The sequence below is a fragment of the Pogona vitticeps genome, chromosome 3 (genome assembly GCF_051106095.1).
Source record: "Pogona vitticeps strain Pit_001003342236 chromosome 3, PviZW2.1, whole genome shotgun sequence".
NCBI classification, from domain to species: domain Eukaryota; kingdom Metazoa; phylum Chordata; class Lepidosauria; order Squamata; family Agamidae; genus Pogona; species Pogona vitticeps.
Window position 1 is genome coordinate 219,482,243 of NC_135785.1, and position 20,171 is coordinate 219,502,413.

A 20,171-nucleotide genomic window follows, 5' to 3' on the forward strand; every position below is an offset into this window, starting at 1 on the left:
TGTGTGTGTGTGGATATAGATATACATATACAGTACAGTACTAAAGACTTAAAATCATAGATATTCATCTCAGGGTTTCATTGTTTTAAGAATTTTCCAAGTATTCCTGAGATCCACCCCCTTCCTGTAGCATTTTGCCAGTGTACAAAGTGTTCCACTGCGGTTGTGACCTCGTTTACTTGTCCTCACAACAACTTGTGAGAGATGTGGGTGAAGAGTGTTGAGCAAGAGTGGCTTCTTACATACACAATGAACTTGAGCCATGAGGAGGGACTCAAAGGATTATGGTATGCAGTGGGCAGCCCTACAACCTAAACTTCACAAGCTTTGCTCCAAGGAGACAAAGTCATGGAGGTCACTCAAGGTCATCAAGAGTACTAAGAACAAGAGCCAAATCTTTGGTATCCTTTAATATCTGTTTTTATTATTGATCACTCCAGAATCCAGATGGAAGATGGAAGAGCCAGAGTGGTAGAATAGCCAGGGCCAGGATTTGAAATCTATACAGTATTAAGCCATGAAGTTCACTGGATGATTAGGGGGTAATCAACTGTTTCCTACTTTAACCCACCTAACCGGGGGTGGGGGGGAGTTTTGCTGTGTTTTCTCTTTCCTTGGAGAAAATTTGGGATAAAAGAAAAGGATTCATGAAGGTCACTGGGAAGAAAGAGATTTCAATTACAACTTTGACCTTTGGTCAAATTGAGTTCTGTGGAGTTTGCGGGGAAAATGTTGCTGTTTTGTGCTATCAAGCTGTTTCTGATTTATGGCAACTTTCATAGAGTTTTCAAGATACATGAGATGTTAAAGGAGTGGTTTACCATTCCCACCTCCTACTGAATTTCAATGGCAGAATGGGGATTTCAACCCAGGTTTCCTGAGTCTTAGTCCCACACTCTATCTAATACACCATGTTGCATTTATTAAGAAATGCACAAATACTTTTGAAAAAAATTGAGGAACACAAATAATGTAGCATAGGATGAAGAATGAGGACACAATTGTTAGATACACACAGAAAACATTTCCATTTTACAGAATGTGGAGAATTTACTTGTGCAGTTGCCAGAATTCTCTAGCTAGCTTGGCCACTGTCAGGATTCTGAGAGATACAGTTCCAAAAAGTAACTTTTCCAGGCTTTGCCCCTTTCTCAAACAGCCATTGGCATCAACTTGAAAGATTCTGCAGAGCACATTGGTAAAAATATTTGCTCATGTATACTTAGCAAGTAAGGTCCCCAGGCATTAAGGTTTGTGGTGATATTGCTAAGTGGATGTGGGTCTGGGATGGGTCTGGCTGCACAACCACAACAGAATCTCGTGTGTGCTTTTTTAAGAGCTGCAATCGAAGAAAGATGGGATAACATATTAATTGGCTAAAAAGTACACCTTGTCACATTCAGTGAGACTTATGCCTTAAGGCTGAGATAAACGTGATTGTGGAGATGTGTGAATATATTTCTGTGCTCTTTAAAGTTTTGCAGATAGCAGCTGCAGGGGTGGAGGTCACAGCTAATCCATGTCAGAACTGCTACACTGTGTAACCTTTTCCTCCTATCTCTTTTTTTCCTAGGAAAAGCCACCAGTTCACCACCACCACCCTACCACATACTACTTATTTCCTCCATCAGGAGAAAGAGAGTGACAGAATGATGAGAATGGTAGCTTGGGGTGAAGTTTTTGTTTGAGAAAATAGTGCAAGAGAAAAGAATTGTCCTCCATCATGGGCTCAGCCCAGCTTGGAACTCCTATGGCTCTTACTTACTAATTACACCTCTCTAGGACCTCATCTAGATTTTAGATATCTTTAAGGTTTACAGAGGAACAGCTCAACACTGGAGAGTTAGAACTTGATTCTCTTTGTCTCAGTCTGCATAGAGACAGTATATTATGAGACTAGGCTAAGAAGATTTTCTTATGACCAGATCCTGTTGTTGGGAATAATGTTTTTCTGCATTTGTGTAAACTGTAATTGAATTGAAATTGACTTGGACTTTGGTATATGATTTTCAGATTGTTTCTGTCAGTATGTATTTACATAAATGTACACATACATTTTGGCTGCAGAGACAGCTTTTGGGAGTCCAATTCCCCACTGTATCTCATTGACAGGGGCTTGACTCGATGATCCATAGGGTCCGTTATAGTTCTACAATTCTAAGATTATTAAGTTATTATACATACCTGCAGCGGAAGATATTTAATGAATCTGACAAATTAGATTTTCATCCACAAACACAAATGGGTTCCTAACATTTTTTGATTCAAGAGTTCAGATGTTGTAACTTGGATGGCATTTGGTTCATATGAAATTGTCCTCAGGAAGTAGGGGGCATCCCGCTTCTCACTTCCAGAAAAAAGTAAGGGGAGGATACAGATATAATTATTGCATCAATGGTATGTAACACTATTGGTACAAACCTATGCTAATAAATCCACAAATGCAAAATGCTTGAGGAAATGTGAAACCCTAGGCCTCCCTTACAAATTGCACATGGTGGAAGAGGATGACTGTCCGAGACAGATGGACAGGCAGCCAGACAAACAGATAGATGAGAACTTTTGAACATGTTGAAATTATGGATGCATATGCCAAAATATCTTGTAGATTCAGAAGTATTTATTTATTTACTGATTGATTGATTGATTGATTGATTGATTGAACTTTTATGTAGGAAATGTTACTGAGAAAGTAAGTTTTCTAAACTCTAGAACAGAATATTTCTGCTATATGTAGTTAGTAGATGGAATCTAGTTCATTGTGGTGTAATGTAAAGTTATGCTAGAGTAGCTTTGCCAAGTGTTATAGTCAGACAAAGCAGATTGTGCAGTTCCACAATTAGTCATGTGGTTCCCATTACAACCAATTGCCCAGTGAGCCAGCAGAAGTGCTTTGTAAATAGCACTTCCACATTGCCATTATTGTAGCTACCACAGGTATAATGTTGAGTTATAGCACAGTACCTAGGATTCCAGCCAGTATCTGGTTGTGCTATTGTTAACAGCTCTAGTTTGCATTTTCTTGGGTCTTGGAATCCTGCATATCATGATTTCAGTAGTACAAAAGCTAAGTGAGGGTGTTAGTGATTGTGATGCACAGTGTTCTGTATGGATTTGCAAGGATTCATTCTGTACTGAACACGAACCACATGACTGACTACGAAGATGCACAAGACAAAAAGACAAAGTTCCCCTTTGAAGAACATGCATTGTGCCCAGAGGCACCACTAAAAGTTCTGCTTCTTGGCCTGGCAAAAAGTTGGGGAGCCCCAGGAAATTCTGCACAAACACAAGCTGGCTTCATCCAAATGTATCAAAATGGTTTTACAAAAGAGCAAACATTATTATCTTAGTTTCGTAGATGGGGAAACAGACAGTGATTAAGCACTTTGCCCAAGGCTACCTTAAGAAAGAGAAGAGAATTAGAGCCTCCTGACTCAATGTTGACTAAATTACTGAAACCACTAAACAATTCTACCTAAACTGATACTCATTCACAAAGGTAAAATTGTGCAAATCTGTCTCTTTCAGTACAAAAATTTTACCTGCACCACTTTTTGGCTTGGGAATTAGACAAATGATTCAGTCAAAGAGAAGAAAAACAACAAAAGAAGATATTTTTGCTTTTTGTTATGTGATGTATGAAAAAAATGGAACATAAACAGAATGTTGCAAAATTCCAGATGGTATGAATGCTCAAATATAAGGAAAAACAGATCTAATAAAGCAATATGAAATGTGCAAGAAAAAGATGTCTGGATACAAAAAATAAATTATGGCCAATTAAAATTTGCTAATAGTCAAGTTACTTGCAGTTTACCACCATTCACATTATGTTTTAATGTTTAAAATAATATTTAAATATAAATAAGCCCACCCAAATTACAAATACATGCTACATTACACATACAACTGATGTGTTTAGCCTCCTTTTCTAGTATGCTGATCAGTACTCACTTTCAAAGATTCTGGAAATTATGGTCATACAAATTGCAAAGCTATTTATCTTTAATTTTTACCTAATGTCTGCTTTATAAGACTCATTTGAGCTATCAGTTTTGTGACTTTAAAGAATTGTTTCACTGTGTAATTTTAGGCCAGCATAATGGCCAGATCCTTCATTCTGTTAACCTGTGGAAAGGCAGGGAGAACCAGAAAGAGAAACAGCAGAAATATTCAGAGAAGCAGCAGGATTAGTCAGACTGAGTTCCAAAATCTGGGGATGTGTTTGTACAAGACCTGGAATGTCAGGAAACCTATCTTGCAAAACAACTTAGAAAAATATTCAAAATGAGCAAATAATATTGCTATGGTTATTAGCATTTCTATCCAGAGGTCTCCAGGCTCCAAGGAAAACAGATGCTGGATACAGAAATTATCACAAAGATTTATTTGTGCGCATGATGATTATTTGCATGCATGACACAGTAAGATTTAGAGAAATGCTTTTGTCATACACCTTGTAGTTCTGATTCAGCAAAACAATGCATTCATTTCACTGACAGACAAATATCTAAGGGGATCCTTTCTTACGTTAGCAGGCACATAATTAACTGAAATGAACATACTTTAAATACTAGGTCCCACCTAATTGCAGGAGAAGTGGTCTCTTCAATGACTCATTTTCAGTCATGCTGGTTAAGGAGACTGAACTGTGAACCTTACTTCCCAGAGGAGGGACCCAGCTTGGAGGGCATATTGAACCCCTTTTCCAGCCAAAACAGAAGAAGGCTATGTGACATTATTTCCTGCAGTTGGCAGGTGGTGGGATGAAACAATAAACATAGAAAGATCTGACATAAATATTGTAATTGTCTTCCCCCACTTGGAACCCTACAGACATATCATGCTGTGTCGCACAAGGAGAGGGGAGTTACAGTCCTGTACAACTGTACTCATTGCACTGATTTCACATGCTAGTAAGGTTATGCTCAAAATCCTCCAAGGTAGGCTTCAGCACTATGTGGACTGAGAATGCCCAGAAGTACAAGCTGGATTTCAAAGGGGCAGAAGAACTAGAGACCAAATTGCTAACATGCGCTGGATTATGGAGAAAGCCAGAGAATTCCAGAAAAACATCTACTTCTGCTTCATTGACTAAGCAAAAGCCTTTGACTGTGTGGACCACAGCAAACTATGGCAAGTCCTTAAAGAAATGGGAGTGCCTGACCACCTTATCTACCTCTTGAAAAATCTATATGTGGGACAGGAAGCAACAGTTAGAACTGGATATGGAACACCTGATTAGTTCAAAATTGGGAAAAGAGTATGACAAGGCTGTCTGTTGTCTCTCTGCTTATTTATATGCAGAATACATCATGTGAAAGGCAGGACTGCATAAATCCCAAGCCGGAATTAAGATTGCCGGAAGAAATATCAACAACCTCAGATATGCAGATGATACCACTCTGATGGCAGAAAGTGAGGAGGAATTAAAGAGCCTCTTAATGAAGGTGAAAGAGGAGAGCGCAAAAAATGGTCTGAAGCTCAACATCAAAAACCTAATATCATGGCCACTGTTCCCATCACCTCCTGGCAAACAGAAGGGGAAGATATGGAGGCAGTGACAGATTTTACTTTCTTGGGCTCCATGATCACTGCAGATGGTGACAGCAGCCACGAAATTAAAAGATGCCTGCTTCTTGGGAGGAAAGTGATGACAAACCTAGACAGCATGTTAAAAAGCAGAGACATCACCTTGCCGATAAAGGTCCACATACTCAAAGCTATGATTTTTCCAGTAGCAATGTATAGAAGTGAGACTGGACCATAAAGAAGGCTGACCGCCAAAGAATTGATGCATTTCAATTGTGGTACTGGAGGAGACTCTTGAGAGTCCCCTGGACTGCAAAGAGAACAAACATTTTGAAGTAAATCAAGCCTGGGTGCTCACTGGAAGGACATATCCTGAAGTTGAGGTTCCAATACTTTGGCCATCTCATGAGAAGAGAAGACTCCTTGGAAAAGACCCAGATGTTGGGAACGTTTGAGGGCAAGAGGAGAAGGGGACGAGAGAGGACAAGATGGTTGGACAGTTTCATCGAAACTGCCAACATGAATTTGACCAAAATCCGGGAGGCAGTGGAAGACAGGATGGCCTGGCGTGCTCTGGTCCATGGGGTCACGAAGAGTCGGTCACGACTTAACGACTAAACAACAACAACTTCTGGAGGGCTCCAGGTTGCAAAAGACTACCTTCCTCAGCCAATGGGACAGCACTCTGACATCAGCTTCCAACTGAGCATATACCAGGCTTACAATATATCTATGTATCAATGTGTCTATACTACATACTCTAGTTATAGCAATTTAACAATACTGTAACTCTCATGACAGTAGCCTCTGGAACCCTGGAATACACAGTCTGGTGAACCACAGCACCAGAACAGTGTTGCATAGACTTTTTTGTACCTTACCTAACTGAAAATCCCTGGATTTTGTGAAATAGAGCTTTGTTGTGTCAATAGACATCTTGATACAAGTGCAATAAGACAAGCATTTGTCACGCTGTTTGGTCCACTGCAGGGATGGGTTGGTTCATTCCTTTTCTGGCAATCACACAGTGTAATCACTGGAGTGAACCAAATAGTTCCCAGAGGATTCCTTCCCACCCCTTTCTGAGCCCATGTCAGAAGCTTCGACTTTTTTTTGTTTCAGGTAGGATTGTTCTAGTTTGGTCCATTTCCAGCATGCAAGATAACAGGAAATGGAAAAAAAGCAAGCCTTCAGGCTGCCAAGGTTCCTTCCAGTTTGAATGTTTGATACCAACTACTTCAGGATATCATCAAATTTAATACTTCCTTTGCTCCTTGGCAGAGGGGCTGTTTTGTGGATTCAGCTGCTGACAGTTTTTCAATCAGCCCTTCCGAAAAGGCAAAGAAAATAGTTTTTAAAAATATAACAAGTGGTGCAGCACATCAGCAATGATTATTACAGTGTAAAAAAAATATTCATTTCCATTCCCCTTCCACTGAGGAAATGAGGAAGTGTTCGGTATGCTGGTATCCTGAAGTGGCATACTTATTAAACCACTTCTTGGTATCAGAAATTACTGTAAAACTGGAAGGATCCGGACCAAATAGAGTCACTTAAACTCTAATATACCATTTGGATGTGTGGATCGCACCAAATGGCATATTGCACCTTAACCAGCTCCCAAGCAACACTGTTTAGCCTGCTCTGCCACACTACCTCAATCATGGACATTTGCAAGATGTTCAGAAGACACTGGCTGAAACCCTGTTGCTTAGTGCAGTAAATTGCAACTACTGTATGATGGTGATTTGTTGAGTGATGGACCTACTCTAGCTGTGACTTACCACACTAAGCAACAAGATAGCAACCACTATCTCCAGTTTGCAGCTTCTGCATGTTTTCCCATTTCTCCCCTTTCCATTGTAAAAGTCGACGGTTTTCATTTTGAAACTTTGAACACCAGAATCTGGTTTCTGTATCTGTCCAGGATGATTCTGAGGACATTTCTGCTTCTCCCTTCCAGCTAACTCTGTAACACCTAGCCTTTTGAGGAGTCTTCTAGGACTTGGAAGCTAGCTCGTTTGAGGGATTAGAAACTTTTGCTTCTAAAAGAAAATAGCAATGCAAAAAGAAAAGGAATTACTGTAAAAGGCTTTCCATATTGTTCTCTCTCTCTCTCTCTCTCTCTCTCTCTCTCTCTCACACACACACACACACACACACACACACACACACACACACACACACACACACACACACACACACACACACACACACACACACACACACACACACACACACACACACACACATTCTGAACTCCTGTGGCACTGAAAAAAAAATCATAATAACAGAAGTGTCCAAAAAGCAAATACAGTACAGCCATGGTAGCCATGAAGAAAGAGCTCTTATTTGATCAACCCAAGGAGAACAGATATGTGCCAGCTAAATTAATAATCAAACAATTAGTAATGAACTTGAAGTCCCAGAAGAGTCACGTCACAAAAAACACAGAAGACAAAACAGAAATGAATTCTGATTGTAATAATTATAATGAATCCATAATGGTGCCAATGCTATTAGGTATCTTTTTATTTATATGAAAAAGACATAAGATTTTATGTCAGGCAAAAACAAAACAAAAATTTTAAAAAAGACAGAAATGTTTATGACACCTTAAAGACTAACTGCTATATTTTAATATGAGCTTTTGTGAACAAGCTTATTTATTTATTTATTTAATTTATTTATTTGATTTATATCCCACCCATCTGGTATATCATACCAGTTCATTTCTTCTTACAAGATTTAGATGTCTGAAGAAGTGGACTTGTCCACAAAAGCTCACATTATGATACAGTAGTTAGTCTCTAAGATGCCACAACGTTTTTGCCTCCTTATTTATTTATTTATTTATTTATTTATTTATTTATTTATTTATTTATTTATTTATTTATTTATTTATTTATTTATTTATTTATTTATTTATTTATTTATTTATTTATTTATTTATTTACATTTTGTTTCTGCCTGACATGCCAGCACTGACTAAAATGTAAACTGTTTAAATTTGTAATTATGTTGTCTCCATAGCCTTACAGGATGGCAGTAACTTTGATTGAACTGTTTTTTCGGTCTTCTGTTTTAAACGTTTGACCTCCTTTTCTTCATGGCAGTTGCAGTCCCATTGTAAGAGATTGTACCTACATGCTCAGGCCTGTGGAATTGTGCCAACTGGTTGGTTAGAAAGCCTTTAAGATTATGCCGATGTCATTTCCCAAGTACTTCCCTCACCGTGCCTGTATCACAACCTGTCTGTCTTCTTCTATGCCTGTCACAATGTCATCCTCTGTCCAGTCTTACTAAGATTATAGTTTCTAGGACGGTACATGCAAGAATAGTGCTGCAAAGTGTAAGACGGTTGCACGAAATCAGGTTGATGCTTGTACTTGTTCTCTTGTGCCGTTAAGTCACTAATGTGTCACAACCCTATGAATTAGTGATCTCCAAAATGTCCTGTCCTCAACAGCCCTGCTCAACACTTGCAAATTCAAGCCTGTGGCTTCCTTTATGGAGTCAATGCATCTCACATTTGGTCTCCCTCTTTTCCTGCTCCCTTCCACCTTTCCCAGCAATTTGGTCTTTTCCAAAGAATCTTGCTTTCTCATGATGTGCCCGAAGTAGGGCAGCCTCAATTTCATCATTTTTCTCTCTAGAGATAGTTCAGGCTTGGTTCGATCTAGGACCCACTTGTTCATCTTTCCAGCATGTCTGCAAAACTCTTCTCCGGCACCATATTTCAAACAAATCTATTTTGGTTTCCTGTCAGTTTTCTTTAATTGTCCAGCTTTCATGCCCATGCATGGTCATCAGGAATACGGGATGATCTTGTGGATGATCTTGGTTTTGGCCTTCAGTGATACATCCTTATATTGGATTATCTTCTCTAATTCCTTCATTGATGCCCTTCTGAGTATCAGTCTTCTGATTTCTTAACTGCAGTCTCCAATTGGATTGATGACTGAATCAAGGCATACAAAATCTTTCACTATTTAAGTTCAATCATGATTAAAATAATGTAGTTCTTCTGTAGTCTTGATTTTTATCTTCTTAATGTTCTACAGCAGTTCTGCTTTGGCACTTTCTTCTGGTGGATGCTATAAGTCAGAATATTATGCTGGCCCAGCTGTCATTAAACCCAAGTCTGAAACTGGTTGATTTTGTGCATCAGCTCAGAAGGGAAAGCCATGGCAGACTTGGGCAGACACTGATCAAATGTACTCACGAGTAATTCCCACCAAATTCCTTCATATTCAATTTTCTTTGGATAGCATCCAAAAATAGAAAATGGTGAGAAAAGGTAAGTAGGTCAAATGAGGAAATGTATGCATAGTTGTTTATACAGATGGAAGACACTAAACTACCATCTCTAACCAACAATGCCAAGGGCTTGAGCAAATCATTGTTTCTCAGTCTTAATTTCTCATCTTTAAAAGGGGAATTATCATGATCTACAGGCTGCATTGTATGGGCTGTTGTGAGGGTAAACTAAATAAATATTGTGAAGTGCTTTCCATATTAAAAGTGCTATATCCATAAATCAAATTAAAGAGAAAGCTGTTTACTTATATTTGTTTCCCAAGCTACTGGCACTGCTATTGCTTACTTACCAAGTCCTTATTTGCTCTCAGATTACTTATCTTTTTAGATCAATGTGCCTGGTGCTCAGAAAGCTAACCATTTATTTATAAGTTATATGACTTCGGATTAAAGCTGGAGTAAGCATGGATTCAGACAAGAGACAAGGGACGGAAGAGGAAGATGCCCTATCATCCTTCCAGAAAATGTAGATGTGGTGGAAATACCCTAAGACAACTAGTCCTGCCCACTACTGCTCTACTACCCAAAGTTGTGGAAAAAAATAGTAAAGCTGCTCAACAGCCCTTGTCCAGGACCAGAAAATCAGTTAGCCTTGTTTGTTTACTTTTGCTGAACAGAAGACAACTACTAACATGTGCTGGATTATGGAGAAAGCCAGAGAGTTCCAGAAAAACATCTACTTCTGCTTCATTGACTAGGCGAAAGTCTTTGACTGTGTGGACCACAGCAAACTATGGCAACTCCTTAAAGAAATGGGAGTGCCTGACCACCTTATCTATCTCCTGAGAAATCTATATGTGGGACAGGAGCAACAGTTAGAACTGGACATGAAACAACTGATTGGTTCAAAATTGGGCAAGGAGTACGACAAGGCTGTATATTGTCTCCCTGCTTATTTAACTTATATGCAGAATACATCATGCTAAAGGCAGGACTGCATGAATCCCAAACTGGAATTAAGATTGCTGGAAGAAATATCAACAACCTCCGATATGCGGATGATACCACTCTGGTGGCAGAAAGTGAAGAGGAATTAAAGAAACTTGTAATGAGGGTGAAAGAGGCGAGTGCAAAAAACGGTCTGAAACTCAACATAAAAAAACCCCCTAAGATCATGGCCAGTGGTCCCAGAACCTCCTGGCAAATAGAAGGAGAAGATATGGAGGCAGTGACAGATTTTACTTTCTTGGGCTCCATGATCACTGCAGATGGTGACAGCAAATTTAAAAGACACTTGCTTCTTGGGAGGAAAGCGATGACAAACCTAGACAGCATCTTAAAAAGCAGAGACATCACCTTGCCGACAAAGGTCCACATAGTCAAAGCTATGGTTTTTCCAGTAGCGATGTATGGAAGTGAGAGCTGGATCATAAAGAAGGCTGACCACCAAAGAATTGATGCTTCTGAATCGTGGTGCTAGAGGTGACTCTTGAAAGTCCCCTGGACTGCAGATAGAACAAACCTATCCATTTTGAAGGAAATCAATCCTGAGTGCTCACTGGAAGGACAGATCCTGAAGCTGGGACTCCAGTACTTTGGCCATCTTATGAGAAGAGAAGACTCCCTGGAAAAGACCCAGATGTTGGGAACATTTGAGGGCAAGAGGAGAAGGAGATGACAGAGAATGAGATGGTTGGACAGTTTCATCGAAACTGCCAACATGAATTTGACCAAACTCCAGAAGGCAGTGGAAGACAGGAGGGCCCAGTGTGTTCTGGTTCACGGGATCACAAAGAGTTGGACACAACTTAATGACTAAAGAACAACAGACAACTACCCTATTTTTGAAGTACTGAATGCATTCACAATGGTCAAATTCAAGCCAGTGTAATGTACTGTACATTCTGGGAACTGTCTCATAAACTAAGAGGTGGCTAAGGGAAGAGGTTGCATCACGCACTTTGAAAGGCACACTCCAGGACTTTCTGTGATATTGCAGCAGTTTGTGACTTACTCATCACTCTTTCCCAGAACCCTCTGCTACACCACAGGGGAAAAAAAGAAGTTGAACTTGGATTGTGTGTTGCTTGAACTTGGGAGATCACCTTGTTTGGTCATCTTGTGTGGATAATGTTAGATGGGGAATAATTAGTACAGTATTCCTAGGGAAAATACTAATTCTTAGTACATCTGAACTATTCTAATTCAGATGTACTAAGTAGTAATGACCAACATGAACTTAATCTCTCTCTTGGTTTAGCGAGGTGGAGGTTGAGAGAGAGAGAGAGAGAGAGAGAGAGAGAGAGAGAGAGAGAGAGAGAGTCTGGATACATGGCCGCACAAGATCTATATTTGAAACATGAGCCACTGTTTTTGACAAAAATGGTTGTTGCATTGTTTCCTAGTTCCCAGGACCAGCAACCAGAACAACATTTGGCAATGTTTTTTTTTTCTGGCTCTAGCAAGATACAGTGGAAAGAGCTTTTGCTCCCATAGCAACTGTCCACACCACCCCTTAAAATGCCCACTTTTGAGAACCAATAGTAAAATCTGCATTTTGCTAGCTGTAAAATTTGTGGGGTTTTACTACTGAATTCTAATGTCTCTCTTCCTTATAAATGTAAGTATATTTACCAAGACAGGAAGACACATACAATAATACAGTTCATTATTTTATGTCCAGGTATTTACCAAGCAATGTAATAAAATGGTGCAGTTTCTAGTTAGGTCCAGCAGGTGGACTTGGTCTGAATACACAATAGATCTATGCATAATCATTATGCTAAGGCTGAGTTGGTTTTCTTTCCTTCCTTTCCTTCCCCCCCCCTCCTCCACCTCTCCTAGCAACACAAATCTGCAAGAGGAATAGAGCTATGTCAAAACCAGGAGAGGAGTGGTCATAGAAGATGCTCCCTTTCCTTTCTGGTTATTCTGATTTTTTTTTTTTTTGAGAAAAACCAAGAAGCCAGTTAGCATCTGCCCCCGTGGTTCATACAAAAAGCTAACCTGTGAATTTTCACTGGTCTCTGTTTTATGCAGGTTGTCCATTGAATTCCTAGAAAGAAATGAAATTTATCATTAGCAATAGGCCAAGTTCTTTAGCTGTTTTACATATCATATTTATGGCTGTCAGATTGTCGTCCCTGCATTATTGGGAACCAGAGAGCTAAGGAAGCTAATCATCCAGATACCTAAGGCTTTCTCTTCATTTTTTCTTTATTTTGTTTTGCTTTCTTTGTTTTGCTTTCCATGTTTTCAGCAACAAAAGGGTTTTTAATACAGTCAAACATCATATCTGAATAATAAAAAATGCTAGTAGAAACAATGTATTATACAGAGCAACCAGTACTGAGTGAGAAACTATCCAGGTCCTGTTCAGAATGGTTAGCTTTTTGTAAAATACAAAAAGTGTTTTCTGCTACTATAATAAGAATTTCAAAAGTCATTCAAGAAATCTTTTATAATAATTGTGTGCCAACAAATCAATTCTGGTTATTAGAGATGGGCATGAGCCACCAGTTCAGTGGTTTGTGCTGGTTCGTTTATCGGCCAAACATGTATTTGGTACTTCAAAGCTCTGCCTCCTCTGGCAGGCACCCACTCAGAGGCAGTGTCCAGAGGAGGCACAGCAGGGAAGTCAGACTGCTGCCTCTGAGTACCCACCGGAGGAGGCAGGGCTTTGAAGTGCCAAACTTCAAAGTGGATAAATGAATACATGAATCTCTATCAGTGAGTCTTATCAAGGTTTTCCAGGTAGCAAGTACTCAGAAGTGGTTTATCATTCTCTTCTTCTGAGAGTATTCTGGGACTGTGCAGTTTGCCAAAGGTTACACAGGCTGGTACTTCTCCTGAGAGACACAGTGGGGAGGTCCCAACTTCTAACTCTGCAGACAGATACCTAACTCACTGAATTATCTAGTCAACTAAAGAAATATTTATTTCTTCCTGATTTCCCCCCAAAATTAGAAAAAGCTTGGAAACAATGCAATGGGTTCTAAAGATGCTCCTTTTTAAATACAGAAAATCATTTAGACTTCAAAGTGTGGCTGTCACTGTAGTAGTTTCCTGTCCTCATGAGCTGCACCTTTTTCTGAAGCTTCACTCTGTAGCTGCTTACCTTTACCTCAACTGTTGTTGGTTTGTGTGCACAAACTTTCTTGAAGCCTTTCCTGGGTCTAACCTTCTCCTTGCATAAGTCTATCGTCCTGTAAAAAGCACTTCTAGGCTTCCTTTATATCCATTGAGATGTAGTGGATAGAGTTACAAACTACGCCCCTGGAAAATTGGATTTGAATCCATAGAAACTCCTAGGGGGTGGGGTGGAACCAGTAAAACCACTACTTAAATATTTAACTTCCCTTGATAGCCCTATTAGAGTTCCTATGTCAGTTGGGATTTAACAGCACATAGCTTAGACATAACACGGACTTTCTATGTACAGTATTTATAAATTTTCTAGGACTTTTAGGAGAAATAAATCATTGAATTTGGCTCAGGAACTATGGCCCACATCAACTAGACTTCAACCCAGTTCCTCACTTGTGCTATGATGATAAATGTTTGCATTATAACTCAAAGAGATATGAAAGCTTGAGGAAGGCAACCAATAAGAAGCTTGTTACTACTAACTGAAAAGCTCTGGTACTTCTGTCTCATGATCTCTAGCTCAACTACAATACTAGTTCTCATGAATCAGGCATCTAATCCAACCTCATGATAACAGAATATCCACAGCTACAGCATTGCTGGCAGATGGCCATGCATCCTTCAGCCTTTAATGAAGGCTGAAGATACACCACACACAACCAGACTTCTTGCTACCTGAGCTGAAGGATAATATGATGTCTTCCCTCCCACTCAGCCTTATATGCAGAAGACAAGCAGAAAGGCATCTGAATTTTGCTTTAGAATTGCCAATAGGACAGTGTCCTTCACTGCATCTCATGGCAACTAGGAAGCTAGGGAGATTCCCAGCAAGCTAGAGGATCAGCACTGAGCAACCTTAAATATAAGTCATGTATTTGTCATCCAATACCTGAGGACGTGGACTTTGATCCACAGAAGATCACATGAACATAAATGTTTAACCTTTAAATTGCTAGAATAGTTTATGGTTTTGTTTTGTTTTTTCTTTTATCTTGCCAATGTGTGAGGTTCTTAGAAGGGAAGCACTGCACAAAGCAGAAGCCTTCTCCATGTGACTCACAAAGGTCCTAAGTGAGTGGGTGCACGCTTAGAAGTACTGTAGCTGTTGGAAGAACTGAAGTTATCAGTTCAAGATATTCAAGATATTGCAGGAAATGGGACACAGGATTATGCACCCAAATGCTTTTCACGGTTTGAATAAGGCTCATGGTATGAAAATATTTGACCGTTAATTATCGGTATTTCACCAATTAATTAACTGAATCTTCTTTGATTGCTGAAACACACAAACATAGCTGGAGGTAATCATGAAGATGATCTAATCTAATCCCTCATGTTCTCAGATCTGTAATTTCCTCTCTTTGCCTGTTTCATTGTATACCAGATACTGTGACACTGCTCTGCTCAGCTCTTGCTTGCCTGAAATGATGGATGGGGCTCACCCACTGTTAATAGTCTGGTTCCTGTTCTAAATGTCAACCTTTCACAAACAAAAGATGACTGTTAACCAAATGCCAATACATATCAGTTCAGCATTACTCAAAGAAGTTGTGAGTTGGGTTTAAGCCAGGCAGGCAGATCACATGCTGAGACTAAGCACCTTCTTTTTCCAGAAAATGCTGGATTAACCAACAGGAACCAAGGTAGAGAAATAGGAGAGGTAGAGACAGGCAGGCAAGAGGTCTGATACACATTAGGCAAATAAGACAAGAGAAAGTGTGACTACGTACAAGTGACTGGCCATGAGAGGGGTGTAAGGAAACCATTCTTTATTGCTACAATGACAAATTGTTCAAAAGTGGAGGTCACCTTAGAAAGAAGGGTTTCTATCATGTCTAGTGTGTCTCCATTGGTTTGCAAGGTCACATGATCACCTTGTGCGAATGTCAGCTGACACCACTCAGGACAGTGTTACAATCTGGAGGGTGCCTTTGCCCTCTGCTGGTCAGCAGATGCCCATCCATGGAAGAGAATACAAAATGCCCTACCCATCGGATCAGTGCACCAGAATGCTGGCAAAGTAAAGACCACCATGAGCTGAGCACAATCAGAAATCCATATGCTCCCACACCCCAAAGGCTAGTCAGTGGCAGGGAAAGACTGCTAAGTGGGATGAATAAAAACATCTTCACAACATAGGGAAACCAAACAATCCAGGGACACAATAGCAGATTATGGGGCAAACTAAACAGGGCATAAGGCCATTGCCTCACTGCTCATACCAATGGCCGAGTGTTGGATTAGAAATCCTAAAATCTGGTTGCAAAACCCCATTTGGCCATAACTATACTAGGTAACCTTGGGCCAATCACATCTGCTCTCTCTGACGTGCCTTGCAGGATTGTTGTGAGGATAATATGGGAAGGAAGGGAGCCACATATGTCATATTGAGATTATTGGAGGGCTAGTGGGATACAAATGTAACAAATACATGCTAATATAATACACATGGCAGGAGTAATACTTGGGGAGAAGATGGGGAGCATTGCACTAGGCACATCACAGGCTGTATAGGGGAGCACTGGGAATTTTATAGAAAAGAGGAGAAAGCACTTTGCCCACCAAGTCCAGTATTGACTCCAGCAACTCAGCCCAAACTTCCTTCTAGGTCTATGCTCTGACTTGCAAATCAAGCAACAACAATTTGGGAAGCCAATGTGTCCTGTGTAATTGTCACAATTCAGCGGAATAGTTTGTCAGGTAGGGTTGCCTGGACAGTGCCGATTCCCCTCCTGCACTCACCAACTCTGCTGTTGTTGTTTAGTCATGTCCAACTCTTGGTGACCCCATGGACCAGAGCATGCCAGGCCCTCCTTTATTCCACTACCTCTCGGAGTTGGGTCAAATTCATGTTGGTTGCTTCGATGACACTGTCCAGCCATCTCATCCTCTGCCGTCCCCTTCTCCTCCTGCCTTCACACTTTCCTAACATCAGGGGCGTTTCCAGGGAGTCTTCTCATGAGATGGCCAAAGTATTGGAGCCTCAGCTTCAGGATCTGTCCTTCCAGTGAGCACTCAGGGTTGATTTCCTTCAAAATGGATAGGTTTGTTCTCCTTGCAGTCCAGGGGACTCTCAAGAGTCTCCTCCAGCACCACAACCCAAAAGCATCAATTCTTCGGCATTCAGCTTTCTTTGTGGTCTAGCTCTCACTTCTGTACATCACTACAGGAAAAACCATAGCTTTGACTATGTGGACCTTTGTTGGCAAGGTGATGTCTCTGCTTTTAAAGATGCTGTCTAGGTTTTTCATCACTTTCCTCCCAAGAAGCAGGCGTCTTTTAACTTCGTGGCTGCTGTCACCATCTGCAGTGATCATGGTGCCCAAGAAGGTAAAATCTTCCACCTCTTCCCCTTCTATTTGCCAGGAGATGATGGGACCAGTGACTATGATCTTGGTTTTTTGATGTTGAGCTTCAGACCGTTTTTTGCACTCGCCTCTTTCACCCCCATTAGAAGGTTCCTTAATTCCTCCTCACTTTCTGCCATCAGAGTGCTATCGTCCGCATATCGGAGGTTGTTGATATTTCTTCCAGCAATCTTAATTCTGGCTTGGGATTCCTCCAGTTCAGCCTTTCGCATGATGTATTCTGCATATAAATTAAATAAGCAGGGGGACAATATACAGCCTTGTCGTACTCCTTTCCCAGTTTTGAACCAAACAGTGTTTCCATATCCAGTTCTAACTGTTGCTTCCTGTCCCACATATAGGTTTCTCAGGAGATGGATAAGGTGATCAGGCACTCCCATTTCTTTAAGGACTTGCCATGGTTTGTTGTGGTCCACACAGTCAAAGGCTTTTGCATAGTTAATGAAGCAGAAGTAGATGTTTTTCTGGAACTCTATGGCTTTCTCTGTAATCCAGAGCATGTTAGCAATTTGGTCTCTAGTTCCTCTGCCCCATTGAAAACCAGCTTGTACTTCTAGGATTTCTTGGTCCACATACTGCTGAAGCCTACCTTGGAGGATTTTTAGCATAACCTTGCTAACATGTGAAATGAGTGCAATTGTATGGTAGTCGGAGCATTCTTTGGCACTGCCCTTCTTTGGGAGTGGGATGTAGACTGATTTTTTCCAGTCCTCTGGCCACTGTTGAGTTTTCCAAACTTGCTGGCATATTGAATGTAGTACCTTAACAGCGTCATATTTTAAGATTTTAAATAGTTCAGCTGGAATGCCATCACCTCCACTGGCCTTGTTGTTAGCCATGCTTTCTAAGGCCCACTTGACTTCACTCTCCAGGATGTCTGGCTCAAGGTCAGCAACCACACTATCTGGGTTGTCTGGGATATCCAAATCTTTATGGTTTAATTCCTCTGTGTATTCTTGCCACCTCTTCTTGATGTCTTCTGCTTCTGTGACGTCTCTCCCATTTTTGTCCTTTATCATGTTAATCTTTCACAAAATGTTCCTTTAATATCTCCAATTTTCCTGAACAGATCTCTGGTTCAGGAAAACAGATCTCACCAACTCTAGGCCCCTTTAAACCCCACCTCATGCATAGGAGGAGCACCTCAGCTCTGTGGATTCTGGCACTGCTGTGCAAAGAAACACCTTGTGCACACCCCTTCCTACTGCTGGGAGAAGCAGCAGATGATCCACCCAGTTGGGGTCACAGCAGACTTCCTACCCATCTACTGATGATCACAGAGGGCAGGAATAAGGGAGGAGACAAGCGAGCTAATCCTTTAGAGACCCTCCATACTGTCTCTCAAACTCATTCCCAGAAGTCACTGCAGAGAATTGCTATCATTTGCATTGCTCATGTGAACAAAAATGAGCTACCCTTGAAGGGGTGGGTGCAGAGGTCTCCCAACAGGGAGCCCCTGGCCCACCCACACGACCAGGAGCAGGACTCCATTCCAAGAAAGAAAGTCAGCTTCCTCACAGGTAGCATCAAGGTCATTCCAGCAGCCACTCACACTCACCCTTCATGCCCATGCCTATACAGTATGGACCCCATGGGAAACAAAATAGGAGCCTTATTCAGATGAATTCTTCTGGAGAAGATGTTCCATGCACTTTAGCCTGGCATGCAGCGAGTAGCTGGGATAGTTTGGGTGCCCTCCATTGTTCTCCTTGCCCCATCTTTCTCTTCTTCCTTCCCAATCCCCTTGAACCTCAGTGAATGATCAAAGCAGAATCTGCTACATGATGGCTCTCCCACATTGAGTAGCAGATCTCTACCAGGACATCTGGGACTCCATGTCCCTGGGGCAGATGATGTCTTACCTGTCTCAGAGTATTAATTCTTGATTGCATTTCATTGATTGCTCAGGCTGATTGATCTCACACAGCTGTTGTGATGATAAGAGGGAGACCATGAGATGCATTGACTCAATAAAAGAACCCACAGCCTTTCATTTCAAGACCTAGGCAAGGTCATTAATGACAGGACAATGTGGAGGTTATTTATTCATAAGTCAGAAGCAGTTGTGCAGTATGTAACAGTGACCATTAAAGTTGTGGTGGGAGCCCTGTCCTCTTTCTGGAAAGGAGGGAGAGCTGAAGCCACAGGACTTTTGGGATCCAGAACTGACATCACAGAATGGAAACCTGAGGCAGTCTCCTGAAGCAGCTGAAGGGCCACCCACCCCAAAATGGAGCAGCCCCCAATATTAGAGTGAGTAGACCTCATACAGGGCAGCCCCATGGTGGTTGAAGCTTCTGGGTCTATCCCAAGTCATGCACGCTTACAGGAACAACGCTGCATGAAGTCCCAACCTACAGCACCTTCCATAACATGTGCCAAGTGTTCTTTCTTTTTCGGTCTCATGCATGCATGCACGTGTTCTCTGAGTGTCCCTAGGCTTAAGGTGGGGTCCATGGGTCTCTGAAGAGTCAAGCTTGCAGGAAAGGTCAGTCTGGCCGGTCCTTACCCTTGTCATTCTGAACACACTGACCTGGCCTGATTTTAGAAAGTAAGTAGTGTTGAGACCAGCCAACGCTCAGATGGGAGACCATCAAGGAATAGTGAGGAGGATCTCACTAGCAAGGCTAGGAAAAAGTTTGTCCTGAAAGAAATTCAGAGAGCCGCCACTAATCCATTAAAAATGTTGTCCTAGTGGTCTTGTGAAATGTAAGGTAGCTTCTTCCATCGCTTTGCCCTTCAGCTGTGGAGGCCTCTGTGAGACTTGGGACTAGTTGTGGGTTTGGTATTTGTAGAGAGAGACATCTCTCTATCCCTCTTTGACCAAAGGAGTGCATGCACATGTAGATACATACTGTATTT

The 20,171-nt window shown here is 41.1% G+C and overlaps 1 long non-coding RNA gene across 1 annotated transcript; it reads left to right on the plus strand.

Annotated features, from left to right (window-relative positions):
- Positions 1-326: 326 nt before the first annotated feature.
- Positions 327-7,785, plus strand: LOC140705639 (uncharacterized). Its single transcript, XR_012085080.2, has 2 exons — positions 327-542; positions 1,574-7,785. It is a non-coding gene; the product is annotated as an uncharacterized LOC140705639 (long non-coding RNA).
- Positions 7,786-20,171: the final 12,386 nt, after the last annotated feature.